Source organism: Saimiri boliviensis, chromosome 15, assembly GCF_048565385.1.
Source record: "Saimiri boliviensis isolate mSaiBol1 chromosome 15, mSaiBol1.pri, whole genome shotgun sequence".
Lineage (NCBI taxonomy): Eukaryota > Metazoa > Chordata > Mammalia > Primates > Cebidae > Saimiri > Saimiri boliviensis.
The window spans coordinates 58,935,615-58,950,285 of NC_133463.1; the positions used below are offsets into that span (position 1 = coordinate 58,935,615).

Below are 14,671 nucleotides of genomic sequence, written 5' to 3' on the forward strand. Positions count from 1 at the left end.
CTTAACAGTGGGAATGTTATAAAGTCCTCAAACTCTTAAACTGAAGCACTGTAAATAAAAGACACCCAAATTTTGCATTCAAAGGCATTAAATTACTGTAAAAGTTGTTCAGAGTGTTATAAAAGCTCGGTGGGACTCTGGATACTGGTTAGCTGAGAGTACCAACCACACGAACCAGATTCATTCAAAGAAGAGTTTCAACAGGGCTGAGGCTGGCACATTGCAATCCACAATAAACAACCATAATTTGAAACAGATTGCGGTGACTGCAGGGTTCATTCATTTATAGAGGGCATTTCTCCAGTTAAGAGAAGGAAAGATCCCTAAGAAAAGAAACGACAAGAATCCTGGATACTTACAGAAATGGAGGGAGCTATGTACAATTTACTTTGACCACAGAATTAGTATCTGTTTTTTATCACAGCATGTGAGCCTGAACTACCCACTATTTGCCTGTGGATATTAAAGATAATTATTCATTCACCTAATTGCTCTACGATCACAACATTTTCCTAGAAGCATAATCTTAATGAAACCAATGCAGTGCCTCATCTTTGCTTTTACTTCCTTCCTTCTCTAGCATTAAAAAAAGAAAATTGGTTGGCCAACATTAGCTTGCCACTTACCCATGTTGATTACTATATATGGAATGTGACACAATGTGATGGGGCTAACATCTTACAAATGTAGTGGCCCTTATGCACCCTAATGAACACTACAAAATAGCTATAAGGGAAGAAGACACAGCTAAGGTGGTTACCATAGTCCAAAACATTTGGGATCTCATCTTTCAGAATTCATCTGATACTGTGGCATTTTTTGCCACTCACGTGTGTGCTTCCTTTTTTCCATCACACTTGGTTAATGAGAAATAAATGGCTCAAGGAGTTACAGCGGTTTCAGAATGAGCCTCTTCTATACTGTAGGAAGACTCTATCTGGAAGACTCCAGGCATCAAGACTAAGAGCACAGGCTCTGAGGACAAAGCACTCAAGTTCAAATCCCAGCTCTGCTCCAGACTAATTGGTCAATGCTGGGTGAATTTCTTACCACCTGCTTGCTTTAATTACCTGTTCTGAAAAATGAGATACTAAGAATAGCTCTACAGCATAGGGTCTGAAGTAGGCCTTAGGTTTCAGGTAGTGTTTAAGTTTTTTTAGCTATCAGGAAAAGATCCCTGGGAGTGACTAGAAGAGAAATATGATATTGGTGAACCAATACATACAAATGTTAAACTTCTAATTTTTTCCTCACAAAATATGCTCAAGCAATTACATCTAAACAATCAAGTACCTGCTGTTAAAAAAAAGTGAAGCACTTTTAGAATTCATGTCTTAATTCTTTTTTTTTTTTTTTTTTTTTTTTTTTTTTTTGAGACAGAATTTCACTCTTGTTACCCAGGCTGGAGTGCAATGGCGCGATCTCAGCTCACCGCAACCTCCGCCTCCTGGGTTCAGGCAATTCTCCTGCCTCAGCCTCCTGAGTAGCTGGTATTAAAGGCATGAGCCACCATGCCCAGCTAATTTTTTTTTTTTTTTTTGTATTTTTAGTAGAGACGGGGTTTCACTATGTTGACCAGGATGGTCTCGATCTCTTGACCTCGTGATCCACCCGCCTAGGCCTCCCAAAGTGCTGGGATTACAGGCTTGAGCCACCGCGCCCGGCCCATGTCTTAATTCTTTTAAAAATCGTAAGTTCCCAATAATGTGAAGAAAGAGCAGAACATGGCATTTCTAAACTCACGCTGCTGCTCTGAAGACAAATTAAAAGTAACTGAAATATTACAGGGCAGTCTCTAGTCCCTCTTTTGCTTTCCTTCAAGACTGTGTGATCCAAGCTCTATGCTTTGGAATGATTTTGTTGCCTCCCTTCAATAATCCAATGTACATGGAGCTGTGTCAGCCTGACAGGTCAAATTTAGTTTGAGAGAACAAATTAGAAAAATACAATCAATTATTGGATAGTTTTAAAGACCTTTAACTTGTTTAATTACAGGCTTTACTAAATTTATTAAATCCATCTTTATTCTCTATTAAGAACTGAATTATTATCCCCAAACTGCCACGTACAAATAGGACTGCCATCTGCTTTAGTTATGAAGCCCTAGTTTAGGTAGATCCCTAGGGCTCCATGACTCACTCAGAGTTCAGGACAGCAGGGTGACTAAGCATGCCTGCCAGCATCACGTGGGTTTTGCCACCAAACTGTTCACATGCTTTGGAAATGTTAATTTGTATTTGAGGTTTTGCAGGCATATGTGAATGTACTTTTGGGGGGATGCCTATAAAAACAACAGTTTAGACCAAAAGTGTGTTTTTGTTGTTGTTTTGTTGTTTTCAATTCCTAGCTAGACCTGGATTTCAAAAAAATTCAATATGGACTCCTGATTGTCTATGTAGGCATTTTACAACTCACAACCACAGGTAACATGTTCTGTTAGCCGACCTTGGCCATTGCCATTCCCTTCATTCTTCAAAAAGATACATTTGTTTTCAGGCAATGTATCCTTGCCTATATAACATGAATAGTTATGTTTATGAACGTATCTTTCTGGTTATGAACATTGTACAAGCATTACCTGAAAGTGAGCTTGAATCAGACAGGGGAGAAATTTTTATTAATGCACAAAACAGAATTCTTTCAAATTGGAGATGAAAGACTGTGGGGAAGTAAATATTTGCAATGGATTTCAACTGCCACCTTTTTTTCTTATTATTTGTTCCTATTTTTTTCAATTTCAAAGTGTTAACCTGTTACTTTGAGTAAGTTTTTCTTTAAAAAATATTCTAAGATGTTCATGATTAACTCACTGTAGGCAGTTCAAAAGTAAAACTCTAGTAATCCTTTAAAGTCTAGAAAATAGGAAGAACATATTTGTGTCTGGCACAATATTATATTTTGACCTTCAGAACACCAGCAGGGATGTTGCTAAGAGGCAATGCAGCAGACTTATATGAGTGTTAGATGAGAGTATAAAAAGATAAAGCATCGTTTTCCAAAATGAGTTCTACTGGACAAGGGCATAGAATAAAACACACACGCACACGCATAGAGAGAGAGCAAAAAAAAGGGGCAGGGGAGAGAAAGAGGGAGTACCATGATCAAATAAACTGAAGAAACGTTAATATTCTATCCCTGCAAAGAGACACCCAATACACTTTAGTATTTTAAAAGAGTATGAAGTGCTCTGCAGTAAATAAATCTATAATCCAGAATTTCTGCAAGTATTTAAACCACAAAATCCTTATCACTTGAGATTAGCAGAACTTGTATTTTGATTTTTCTTTTTAAGTCAGTCTCACTCTGTTACCCAGGCTGGAGTGCAGTGGGGCGATCACAGTTCAATATAGCCTCAACCTCCTGGGCTTAAGCAATCCTCCCGCCTCAGCCTACTAAGTAGCTAGGACTACAGATGATGCCACCATGCCCAGCTAATTTTTTTTTTTTTTAATTTTTTGTACTGACAGGGTCTCACTATGTTGCCTAGGCTGATCTCAAACTCCTGGGCTCAAGCAATCTTCCAGTCTCGACCTCCCAAAGTGTTGGGATTACAGGCATGAGCCAATTCACCCAGCCAGAACTTTGTGTTTTTGGTAAAAGATTTTAAGAAATATTCTCTTAATAATCACCAGTTGATTCTTGTATCAAGGATTAGAAAACGCAATAATTATATATTTGGGGGGGGCTTTTGGGTTTTTTTAAAGTGGAATTTATTTTTAAAGAGATATTAGGTTAACTGCAAAACTGTGAGGCTGGTACAGAGATAGTCCACATACATCTTGCACCTTCACATGCACAGCCTCCTCTATTATCAACATCCCCCTCTCCAGAGTGGAACATTTGGTACAATTGATAAACCTTAATCGACACATCATTATCACCCAGAGTCCATAGTTTACATTAGGATTTACTCTTGGTAATGTACATTCTATGAGTTTGTACAAATGTATAATGACATGTATCCACCACTGTAGTAGCATAGAATAGTTTCACTGTCCTAAAAATTCTCTGTGCTCCATCTATTTACCCCTCCCACGTCCCAAACTCTGGCAACTGCCAGTCTTTCTACTGTCTAGTTTGAGTTTTCCAGAGTGTCATATATTTGGAATTATATAGTATATAGCCTTTCAAGATTGCCTTCTTTCACTTAGTAATATGCATTTAAGTTTCCTTTATGACTTTTCATAGCTAGGTACCTCATTTATTTTCAGCACAGACTAATATTCTATTGTCTGAATGTCCCACCATTTATTCATTCACCTACTGAAAAAAATCTTGGTTGCTTCCAAATTTTGACAATTACAAATAACGCTACTATAAATATCTGCATGAAAGTTTTGGGGAACATAAGTTTTCTGTTCCTTTGGGTAAATACCAAGGAGCATGATTTCTGGATTATATGGTGGAAGTATGTTGAGTTTTATAAGAAACTGTCAAACTGTTTTCCAGAGTAACTATATCATTTTACATTCCCACCCACAATGAATAAGAGTTTCTGTTGTGTCACCCCTCGTGAGCATTTACTGTTGTCAGTGTTCTGGATTTTGGACATTCTAAGAGGTAGTGGCATCTCACTGTTGTTTTCATTTGCATTTACCTGATGACATATGATATGAGCATCTTTACATATGCATATTCGCATCTGTATATCTTTTGTTGGTGAAGTATCTGTTCAGGTCTTTTTTGGATCCCATTTTTAATTGGGTTGTTTGTGTTCTTATTGTTTAGTTTTAAGAACTCTTTGTATATTACGAAAAATTTTCTTTTTTCTTTTTCTTTTTCTTTATTTTATTTTATTTTAATTTTTTTGAGACAAGTCCCACTCTGTCACCAGGCTAGAGTGCAGTGCCACCATCTTGGCTCACTGCAGCCTCTGCCTCCAGAGTTCAAGCAACCCTCATGCCTCAGCCTTCCGAATAGTTGGCATTTCAGGTGCACACCACCATCCACAATTAACTTTTGTATTTTTAGTAGAGACAGGGTTTCAACATGTTGGCCAGGCTGGTCTTGAACTCCTGACCTCAGGTGATCCGCCCACCTTGGCCTCCCAAAGTGCTATGATTATAGGCATAAGCCACTGCACTGGCCTATTATGGTTAGTATCCTTTTATAAGGTATGTCTTTTGCAAATATTTTCTCCCCGTCTGTGGCTTGTCTTTTCATAGTGACTCTTGCAGCACAGAAACTTTTTATTTTAATGAAGGTCAGCTTATCAACTCTCTTCCACAAACCATGCCTTTGATGCTGCAACTAAAACATCATCACCAAACCTAAGGTCATCTAGATTTTCTGCTACATTATCTCCTAGATTTTATACATTTGCACATTACATTTAAGTTTGTGTTCCATTTTGAGTTAATTTTTGTGGAGGGTGTAAAGTTCATGTCCACATTAATATTTTTTCACTTTCAATTATCTCCATGAGTTTACAACAGTAGAATGTTAAAGTTTTATCTTTAGAAGCCAAGAGACAAGGCCTTATGTTTGTTACCTTCGACTAAGCACTGTCTCTACACACCTCTGTCATCACAATGATCACACTCTGTTATAATCATTGCCTTAGTGATCTCATTTACCAGTTTCTGAGTGGACAATGACAGCAGTTGTCCACTGAAACCCAGAAGTACCACGGGGCCTTGGCAAATTACAAACATAATAATGGCTAACACTTACTGAACACTTACTATGCATCAGGCCTTGATGTAAATGCTTTAAATGTATTAGCAAATTTTCTCCTCACACCAACTCCATTAGGTAAGTTCTTACTATCCTCATGTTACAGATGAGAAGCTTGAGTTTCAGGAAGATTGAGTAACTTGCCCAAGGTCACACAGCTATAAATAAAAGAGGCTGATCCCACAGCATTATGGGACACACGAACTCAAGGCTAAATGAATAAATGAATAGAAAGAGATAACATTTACTCTGTGCTAGGCACAATTCTAGGAGTGTTATGTCTGTTATCATTTATATTCTTTACAATATTTGCATGGGGTGGGTGCAATTATTACCCCCTTGTTTCTTTCAGAGGAGGAAACTGAGCAAAGACAGTTTAAACTTACCCCAAATGACAAAACTACTAAGTGACGGTCCAGGATTAAAATTGACTCTCAAAATCATGTTTTTATGCTTTGAATGGATCAATAATTCAGCATTAAAAAATAAAATACAATACAACTTAGTAGGGAATCACACATCTAAAAAAGTGTCATAGGAATCACAATCATATGAAAATGACTAATCCCAGAAAGTGTCTGACAAAATTTTCAAGCAGCAATAAAAAGTATGGTTAGAAAATTATGAAATTTTCCAAATGGATGTACGTGTGGCCGAAATTGGAGATAACATTTTGATGCAGCATTTCTTTTCGTGGCTGGTATCTCTAAATAAAAATCCATTTGATTTGATCTGTCTTGGGAAAACAGATTTGAAAGATTTTAAATCAATCATGTGTTTTAAAAAAGTAAATCATCATAGGAAAAACTCAAGGTATTTTCAAACTTCTTCGCAAATAGAACATTCCCATCCTATATCTTCTACATTTCCCTCTTTAAAAATATTTCTCAGCTCCAAACTTCCCAAATGGGAGCGGTTACATGAGGAGAAAAACAACAAGCATCATTTAAAAAAAAAATAAAAAATAAATTGTGTTTTCATCGACAGCTCTGAGAGGGCAGTTCTCTGCTACCCAACAGCTGTATAATGTTCAACAAAATTTTGCCTGTCTGGATTTATGAAGTATAAAAAATGGCCATCATAAGATCTGAAAATGATGAGACTAGTCCTGAAATGACTGTGTCAACACTTAGAAACTGCAGTGGAAAAAAAATAAAAATGATTAAATTTTTTGTGGCAGAAGGTACGGGCACGCAGAGCACAAGCAGCTGTTTCCACAGGGAAGCATTCATCATAAGCGGGCCATAGATAGTGGCCAGGAGCAGGCTATCAGGGCAGATGAGGGAAAGAAAGCTTGCATTGCTTTGGTGCCTGCAGAAAAGGAAGGATGTTTATATCCTCACTCTAAGTTACATTGGCTCTTTCCATGAATATCAACTCTTGCTACTTCAGTTAGTCCCAGGATAATCAAGCATCTTCCTCAGTGAACAGAGGCACTCTGTAGGTAATAATTATGCCTGTTAGTGAGCATACCATGTTAAGAACAATTCTTTTCAGCTGATATACATTCCCTTATTTAATCTCAAAAATCTCCAAGTAGGTACTATTACCAACTTCATTGTACACATGAGGAAACCAAGATACAGATAAATTAATTGTCCACAGCAAAACAGGTAGAAAGGAAAAGTCTGGGATTCAAAGAGAGATACTGACTCCAGATACTGTAGACACTATCCCCTCCCCTTTCTTTCTTTCTTTCTTTTGTGTGTGTGTGTGTGTGTGTGTGTGTGTGTGTGTTTTGTTTTGAGACAGGGTCTTTCTCTGTTGCCAAGGATAGAGAGCAGTGACACAATCATAGCTCATCACAGCCTCAGTCTCCTGGGCTCAAACAATCCTCTTGCATCAGTCTCCTTAGTAGCTGGGTATAGGCATATGCTACTACATCTGGCTAATTTTAAAAAAATGTTTCGTAGAGATGGGGTCATGTGATGTTCCCCAGGTTGGTCTCAAACTCCTGGCCTCAAATGACACTTCTGCCTCAGCCTCCCAGAAGTGGGAGATTACAAGTGTGAACCACCGTGCCCAGCTGAATTCCACCCTTCTAGCATTCTATGCCAGAGGAGTGCAAACAGCAACAGGATGACCAAGTCAGTCCACTACCTCTTATTCCAGAAGCCCATGAACTAAGAATAGTTTTTACACTATTGGTTGGAGAGAAAAATTAAAAGAAGAATATTTTGTGACACATGAAAATCATGTAAGTTTCACATTTCATTGTTAATATGTAAAATTTCATTGGAACACACTGTCTATGACTGCTTCTGTGTTATGGTGTCAGAATCGAGTAATGACAACAGGTGGAGGGCCTGCAAAACCAACAATATTTCTTCTCTGGATCATTACAGGAAAAGTTTTCTGATGCCTTGTTTGTACAATACTAAACAAGGGGCTGAGGAGGATGTTTTACATATGCAGTACTCGAGTGATGACCTGTCCTTCCACTGCTGTCTGGGTGAACCTTCCATTCTACCTATCTCCATCGATCTCATTTTCATATCTTTGCTCTTGTGTGAGAATGTGGCACAATAAATGTCTGACCCACCACGCACAAGTTAGCTTATTTTGTCTTGAAATGTATATAGAGAAATATAAGCATGATACACCAGCAAAGGTGAATGAGGACATTCTATGCAAAATTGAATTAGAAAGAAACCCGCATTTTCTAAGTACAGTTATTGTGACTTAAAACAATATTCAGTCCATTGTATAAGGTGGAAAGGGGGCGCATATCTCAGTAAGCATCTGAAATTTTTTTCTAATTAAATTTCTCTCATCAAAGAATAAAAGCTTAAGCTCTTGCCCAAGAAGACCATCTTTTTAGCTAATCCAGTCACTTAACTATTTTCATGGTAGCTCAGCAATTCTCACCTCATAATAAGAAAATGCAAGTGAGTCACTCTTGCTGAAGACACCTGTGTGCATAAAACAGCAATCAACAAGGAAAAGGAAAAGGTAATTGGGAAAGTAGTGCTTCAGCTTCCCAGATGGCTGTATTTTAAATATTTTAATAAATAAATTAAGTCCACATTTAATTTAAACATTAGTTTGATAAAAATTTCAGCTGAATACTTCATGCCTGGCTTTTGTCTCCCAGGAATCGCTATAGCAACAGCACAGGAGCCAGATTCAGCATTTCCTTAACCACAGATAAGTGGGTAACCAATCAAATATGTGAACTCGATGAAAAGACCATAAAATATACATCATTAAACTGGTAAAGCTCTGGTTTTCTTTTGAATTAATATGCATTTCATAAGAACAGGGAGCAAGTGGGTAAATGCAATTCTCTGCAAAGAGGAACTATTACCCTGAGCTCTCAAGAGGACTCATCTGAATATGTACAGTGGATTTAAAGGTCCCAAGAGCTTGATTCTTTGACATCACATGGGTTTTTATCTCTGTTCCTTTATGCAACTCTTAACCTTCACAGACTGTCTACTAGCTAGCGGTTTTAAGTCTTCAATACAAAAGGCTTTTCCATGATGGAGGTAAAGCAGCAAAGGGGAAGTCAAATAGAGCAGCGTCACAGGCTGCCAGTAATGTAGGCAAAGCAGTTTTACAGATGTGATGACATCCCAGGGGCACAAGCAGAGGGTCTAACTTCACATTCTCGAGCCAGAATATAGCTAAGTCTAGTAAGAGAAGAAACTGGCTTCCATTATGGTTCCTTCAAAATAATTAAATAGGAGCTATGGTACAGCATGACTGTAAGCTATCTGAATCTTTGATGGCTTTTTCCTTTCATTCTCAAGAAGAGCCTAAGATGCCCTCAAAATCGAACATTTAAAAATCAGAACAACCTCATTTTATAGTTGAGGAAACTGAGGCTCTAAGAATTGAAGCACATGCTCAGGTTCATCCAGCTGACTTGTAGGACAGTGAAGTTTTTACGGAGCCTCCCCAAGGATTTCGTTTCTATTATATATATCACCCTTCCTCCCTGCTCTTCCAAGCATGGAGCCAATTGTTTCAAAAGATGACACTGCATCACTATACATTCTACCGAACTCTGGATGCCAAAAGCTAGCATTGCTTATTGAGGCACATTGTTAAAAAGCATGTGTAGATTGGGAGAAGACATTCTTATGGCTCGTTCTGTCCTGGAGAATTGGTGAACCCTCAATGTAATATAATCAGGACAAGTGAGGCAAGTTTTAAGTTGCTGCCTACAGCATCATCTTTGAAAGGCAGTGAATCAATCAGTAGAAACTGTTTTGAAGTACACTAAAACTTTAGGTAAGCTAATTCAGCAGAATCTTAGGAACAGGCATAATATGGGTAGATATTGCCTTTTCAACTGCAATAGTATTCCATTATACATACTCAATTGAGTCTAGGAAAAAAACAGTTATTTTGTCAAGATTCAGTATTTCTTCAGTTATTAGGATGTTGTAGAAAAATAGGGAATGTTGCCAGGCGTAGTGACTCACGCCTGTAATTCCAGCACTTTGGGAGGCCGAGATCAGTGGATCACGATGTCAGGAGTTAGAGACCAGCCTGGCCAATATGTTGAAACCTCATCTCTACTAAAAAATACAAAAAAAAAAATTTAGCAGGGCTTGGTGGCACATGCCTGTAGTCCCAGCTACTTGGGAGGCTGAGGCAGAAGAATTGCTTGAACCTGGGAGGTGGAGGTCGCAGTAAACCAAGATTGCTCCACTGCACACCAGCCTGGGTGAGAGTGAGACTCTGTCTCAAAAAAAGAAAGAAAGAAAGAGAGAGAGAGAGAGAAAGAAGGGAGGAAGGAAGGACGGAAGGAAGGAAGGAAGGAAGGAAGAAAAATAGGGAATGTTTATTTGCAAGGTCATTCTCATTACTAGGAAATATGGTAGTAAGGGCTAAGTCGGAACAAACTCAATTTTATAAACATGCCCTGCCCTCCCATCCCTTCACTTTATTGTACACATTCCTTCCACAGCCTGAAAAAAACCTCACTCTTCTTTTTACTTTCAAGATTCAAGTCAAGGAGTGGCTCTTCCAGGAGCTTTTTTGATCTTCCAGGCCAAGTTGGTGGCTACTCACATAAAACTGAAGAGTTCACTGCATTTCTTCATATTTCTGTCATGGAACCTATCAAGTTATATTGTGACTCATATTTTGTGTTTGCTTCTCTCTCCTGTTAGACTATAAACTACTTAAGAACAAAGGCCCCAATTTTATTTATTATTGCTCCCCATAGTACTTAGAATACGTAGGTGCATGGTTAATGTTCATTATTTAAAATAGTGTTTTGTGAATGATACTAATTTTTTTATGGTAGGCACATTCCATCAGTTCACCAATTTCCTTCCTAAAGGCATGCCCTTGAAGACTGATATTTTATTCTTTTTTTTTTAATTGCATTTTAGGTTTTGGGGTACATGTGAAGAACATGCAAGATTGTTGAATAGGTACACACATGGCAGTGTGATTTGCTGCCTTCCTCCCCTTCACCTATATCTGGCATTTCTCCCCATGCTCTCTCTCCCCACCTCCCCCCTCCGCTATCCCTCCCCCATTTTCCCCCAACAGACCCCAGTGTGTAGTGCTCTCCTCCCTGTGTCCATGTGTTCTCATTGTTCAACACCTGCCTGTGAGTAAGAACATGTGGTGTTTGATTTTCTGCTGATATTTTATTCTTTCACATGGATTGACATTATTCTTATTCTTAAATGGACTAAATCATTTTGCTGAAGTTCAGAAGTCACCTGAACGCTGAAACTGGCTGTGATCACCCAGCAGATTGAGGGTCTGCAAAAATAGTGCACTTTGCTAGGGATGCTGGGGCGGTAGGAGTTGCCCATATTTCCTTCATCATAGTGGTTTTCAAACTTTTTTGACCCAGATCCACAGTAAGATGTACATATTACATTATCATGTAATTCATAGCTGTAGAGCCAGGCTTCCAGGTTTGTGCTCTGTATCTAGAATTTACCAATTCTCTGTTTTTCGGAAGTTGTTTAACCCCTTGGTTTCCTCATTGGCAAGTTTGGGTTGGTAATAAGACCTATCTCTTAGGATTGTTATGAGTATTAACTGAGTTACTATAAAGTTCTGCGAACAATGTTGGGCACTATCTCAGTGTCAATCATTATATTATTTCTTATTTGCATAAGTGAAACTAGAAGTTTATAAAATAATACCCATATTATCTGAAATATTTTTAAAAAAGCATTTGTCACAAAACTTTAATTTTATAACTCAAATTGGGTCTCAAATTCCAATTTGAAAATAACAATGCTTATCAATTTCTTATCAAATATCCAATTTGAAATTAACAATGCTTATCCTTCTCTCTTAGTATATTAATTTTGCTAGAGTTTGGTAAAAACTCATTTTGCTATAGAATGGGCACAGAGACTATAAAATTTCAGTCAGAAAGAGACAATAAGGATGGGTATTTTCATCTCCCTGACTTATTTCAAGGACTTGATAAGCAAAAAAAGAGTTATGGAGCTCGGCGTGATGGCTCACGCCTGTAATCCCAGTACTTTGGAAGGTTTAGGTGGGAAGATTGCTTAAAGCCGGTAGTTTGAAACTAGCCTGGGCTATATAGTGAAACCTTGTCTATACAGAAAGTAAAAAATTAGCTGGGCATGATGGTGCATGCCTGTAGTCTCAGTTACTCAGGAAGCTGAGGTGGGAAGATCGCTTGAGCCCAGGAGTTTAAGGCTGCAATGAGCTATGATCACACCACTACATTCCAGCCTGGGCAACAGAGTGAGACATTGTTTCAAAAAAAAAAGAGTTACCCTATTAATTCCCTTCATCATTGAATAGATTTGAATTCTATCTTTTCCCAGTCAGTTCTCTGCCATATATCGAGCATGTAGAGCTTCCTGTAAATAGCCCTGCCACTTCTTGAAACCATTTATGAGGTGGGCACAACTTCAGAAGGCTATACCTCAAAAATCAGAAGAATTAGAAAACAGTTATTTTCTTCTACTATAATTATAGTAACTGCAAACATTTGCTCAGTGCCTTCCTTGTGTGAGCTTAGTGCTAATAATTTTAATTCATATTATTCGCTTAATCCTAGGGAAAAGGACAAAAGCCCTATGAGATAGCTTCTATTATTATTTACCTTACAATTGAAGAAATTGGGGTACAGAAAAGTTCAATGACTTACTGAAGTCACAGATAGTATGAAGTGCTCTAGGACTGACTAATGACTAATGATTCTGTCAGCCTGAATCAGGAACCATGGGCTTAGCATGTGTCTCTGCAATGGGGCCCTGTGCCCAGGGAGGACTCAGGCCCTGCATGGGACATTCTTGGGGAAAGGCAAGGCACCTACTGCTGTGTCCTCTGAATTTTCTCTGATGGTACCTTTTCTCTACCCCAACTGGTTGCTCAGGGGCTATTTATCCAACTTGCTAATTTTTTCCTAAATCCTGGGCCTGTTCCTGTTGACCTTCTCTCTGGTCCTGCAAAATTATGCTGTACCATTTCACATGGAATTTGTCATTTCTAACCCTAATCACACTTAAAAATGTGTACATACCTCAATTACAGGAGCTGACACACTGCAGTATAATTGGCACTCTTTGTAAGTCAACCGTGCCAGGCTGGGGACTCCTCTGTGCTGTTCGTATTCACATTTCTATCTGCAGTGTCTGGCAGAGAGCCTGTGAAATAATATGCACTCAATAAGTAAGTACTGAACAAGCATGAGTGGACAAAGAGTTGACTCTTCACAGTCAACTTTGGTGAGAAATCACTCTGTAATATCTCTTTACTCTTCTTTCCTGCCATTCTTCTTCACAGAGGCTTTGCCAGCAGACTGGAAAGTTTATGAGACTAGTTAGTAAAATATTTCAGAGTTGTCTTGCTTTAAAGGAAATGACTGTGGTGATTTTACAAAGTGAAAGTGTGTTCCACACTAATGTCTCTTTTTAATTTTTAAATCATTTCCAATATTAAAGTGGCTTCTGATTCTCTAAGATGTTGTACTTTTGACTTAGGCAGATCTTGCTTACATCCTTCAAATAAATCATCATTTCCTATCATTCTCACTCTCAACAAGTTCCCCACCTGACCCACCTTCTCTGAGGGTGTGAGCCATTTCTGGGACTGCCAGAAAAAATTTCCTTATGGAGATGTGGTTTGTTCTGCACATCAGTGCCAGAATCATCTCATCAGTAACCCCAAATATCCAACTACTATTAACAACCTAAAAATTAAGTGACTGAATTGCTATCTGTAACTACTGTCTTTTTTTCTCTTTCAAAAAAAAAATATATCCAGCCTCAATATTCTGCATTCTCCTTTCTGCCTTAAGATGCTACTTAAGCCAACAATTTTTAACATCTAAAACGAATATTTTATCAATGTTTTCTATCACAATTAGAATTTCAAAAACATCGGGGCTGGGTGCAGTGGCTCATGTCTGTAATCCCAGCACTTTGGGAGGCTGAGGCAGGCAGATCACAAGGTCAGGAGTTCAAGACCAGCTTGCCAATACTGTGAAACTCCGTCTCTACAAAAAATACACAAATTAGCTGGCATGGTGGCAGGTGCCTGTAATTCTAGCTAACCAGGGAGGTTGAGGCAGAATAATCACTTGAACCCAGGAGGCGGTGGTTGCAGTGAGCCAAGATTGTACCATTGCACTCCAGCCCAGGCAACAGTGCGAGACTCTGTTTCAAAAAAACAAAAAATCAAAAAACATTGGTAAGTATATGAGTACATACTATATAATTCTATTTATATGAAACTCTTCAAAAGACAAATACAATCTAGAGACGAAAAGCTGAACAATGATGAAAAACAATTGTCTTAACACAGAATTGTTCAGAAGGTAAAGAATTGACTGGGAAGAAATGTAGAGAATGTTTTTAAAATTTTTTTTAATGTTTAAAATGTAGAGATGAAAATTTTCTGAATTTTAGTCACGGTGATGAGATTATAAAAGTTTATACATTTGTTAAAACTCAAAAAACTATACACTTAAATTATTTTTATTGTATGTAAATTATACCTCAACAAAGCTGATTTTGAAGTATATATGTATATC

General features: G+C 38.1%; 1 long non-coding RNA gene across 1 annotated transcript in view; it reads right to left on the reverse strand.

Moving 5' to 3' along the window:
• The window catches only part of LOC141581480 (uncharacterized), a 239,668-nt gene extending 225,714 nt beyond the window's left edge, over positions 1–13,954 (reverse strand). The window contains exon 1 of the long non-coding RNA XR_012514146.1: positions 13,160–13,954. This is a non-coding gene — a long non-coding RNA (uncharacterized LOC141581480). The remainder of the gene's footprint in view (positions 1–13,159) is intronic.
• Between the last annotated feature and the right edge of the window lie 717 nt (positions 13,955–14,671).